At 33.0% G+C, this 2,500-nt stretch overlaps 1 protein-coding gene across 1 annotated transcript in view; it reads right to left on the bottom strand.

The window, feature by feature from the left end:
• Window positions 1-340: 340 nt before the first annotated feature.
• LOC106531497 (electrogenic sodium bicarbonate cotransporter 1) overlaps window positions 341-2,500 on the bottom strand; it is a gene marked incomplete in the record, with an annotated part of 80,724 nt that continues 78,564 nt past the window's right edge. The window contains 1 exon segment of the mRNA XM_014027375.1: window positions 341-2,014.

Genomic DNA, 2,500 nt, shown 5'->3' with positions numbered 1-2,500 from the left:
ATAAAAAAGTAAAAGTATTGGATATATATAGTATTGGATCAACTTTGATATGTAGTAAATCTGTAATTAATATGACATTCATCAGTAAATTTGTCGAAATCAAAACAATCTAATTCACTCAAAACAAATTATAAACTCAGGTCAGTGAAAAAGATTATAAAAACCAAACATCTGAATGCGACTGATACGGGCACCAGTGACCCTGAAAGGAAGAAGTGGGATAATATAGATAATGGGTGAAGATATATCAGGGTTTGCATTTCTGAACACATAGTTAGTTTAGGAATAAGTAAGGTTAAAGAGCTCAAAAGTGAAAAAGTATTCAGTTAAATAAAACAAATTTAAGAATCATTTGTTGCTTTTATTGCTCTCATTGAAAACAGTACTTCATAGAAAAACACTGACATTTTTTTTCCTTCCTGCGTAACCTACAGTTAATTGAACATATCAGAAGATTGTATAAAACTGATTTCAGTTGTACAACATAAAAAAATGAAACAATTAGAGTCAGTTAGGAAGTGAAAAGGTCCAGATGTACAGATTACAGAACAATGTGGAAGACAGTGTGAATCGGGTCAAAAGCAACATGAACTTCAAGTTTTAAACTCAGATGGGTGTGAAACGAGTCAAAGAGCAAAAGTAAAACTGAGTGCTGGTGTTGAGGAATAAATACGTACATTTTAATCAGCAACAGGAGAATCAACTCATTTGATTAATATTTGGACAATAAATAAGATGCTTTTCTTCTAAATAGGTTTTGAAGAATATCTGTTCACTGAAGCTGTACAAACTTTATCATTTTACACTTTAAAAAAGCAGAAAACCCCCCACAGTCAGATCTTGGATGATTTTTTTTCTGTTCAATCATAACTTTAAAAGAAAATTACTCAAATGAAATCATCCAATTATCAGACCCTGGATTGGTTTCTCTCTTAACATGATAAAAAAAATTAAATTAAATTAACAGATTGAGTTGATTACACTCAGTTCATAGAATCATTTTGAAATATTAATTAGACTTATCATAAATTAATGCACATTTTAAATGTTAAAATAAAACAAAATGTATTTTTTTTTCAACTATTAGTGAAAAGTGAGGCAGAATCGCCCTTAAATGATTTCACTTTAACATTGTTTTCTAACAGGAAAACAAAAAATACACACATTACACAAGTGGAAGCTGAGAGATGTTTTACAGTGAAGTGATCAGAAATTGTTAAACAGTAAAGTTAAGCTAAGTGAAGTTGTGATTACGTCCCTAAAAACTCCCTAAAACAGGGAAAATACAACAGAGACCACAGGAAGACATGAGAGGGAAAAAAAAAAAAATCCACCATTGGTGAAATAAAGCTTTAAATAAAACTGATCAACATGAACTCAAAACATTCAATAAACATTTCATCAAATTTATTGAACCCTGCTGCTGAATGTGCACAGATTTGTTTAAAGATTACAGCAGTTTGGATTTAAAAGCTTCCAACCCTAGAATAAAATAAGTATTTTATATTTATATTTGTTCATAAAACATTTTTAAACTGAAGGATGTTTTTCTGTTAAGTAAATGAGTTGTAAAGTTTAAAGCTCTCTATACAGCCTGGACCTCTTTGGTGATTAAATAAATGATTACCGTTTCCATCAATAATCTCAAAAACACTGGTTTAAACAGTCTGTAGTAGCCCTTTTCTGCAGGAAATCATGCAGGTGTGAAAACAGATTCACTTGAGAGTCTTTGTTCCTTATTCCGTACCGTTGGAGTGCTGAGACAAATCATTCCAGCTGCTTGGATTTAAAACTTCAAGTGAAAAAAAAGAGAAAAAAAAAGAGATAAAAACACAGTTAGGGGTCGGCACTGTGGTACAAAACGAACAGATGGCTGTCGTCACGTCGATATGCTGGGCTTCTGGAGAATCCTGTCACAGTTCAGTTTCAGAGCTCTTCTTCCCGAAGAATACATTTTCTTCCCGATCGATCCGAAATCGAGGGGGAACCGTAAGAGAACGAACCTCCACCAAGTCTGTAGGACAAAAAGACAATGAGTGAAATCATGTTGGGAAACAAAGTTTTACATAATCAGAATTTAATGAAATGATCTGGTCTTTCTTTCCTTCTGATAAAATCTGGGAACTGACAGCCTGAATTAAGGTTTTTGCGTTTGGTCTTTTAGGCCACACCCATTTCCGCCAAAAAAAATTTTTTTCTACATCACAAATTTTGCAAAACCTACATTTAGATTCTTTTTAAACATGTAGAATCCAGTCACTACAAAACACTCCATGCTCTATTTCAGGGGTGGGCAATCCTGGTCCTGGAGGGCCGCAGCCCTGCATGTTTTACTTTTTTCTCTGCTCAAACACACCTGATTTGAATGAATGGGTGATTATCAGGCTTCTGCTGTACGGAGGACCGAAACTGACACAATTAAAAATAAAAGCGGAAATATATAAATTGATTAGTAAATTAATACACTTAAAGTGCACCAATATAATTCAAATATATAAAT

The sequence above is a fragment of the Austrofundulus limnaeus genome, unplaced genomic scaffold, assembly GCF_001266775.1.
Source record: "Austrofundulus limnaeus strain Quisiro unplaced genomic scaffold, Austrofundulus_limnaeus-1.0 Scaffold643, whole genome shotgun sequence".
Taxonomy (NCBI): domain Eukaryota; kingdom Metazoa; phylum Chordata; class Actinopteri; order Cyprinodontiformes; family Rivulidae; genus Austrofundulus; species Austrofundulus limnaeus.
Note: the sequence above shows the minus strand (reverse complement) of the source record. Positions and strands in the feature narration are given on the sequence as shown.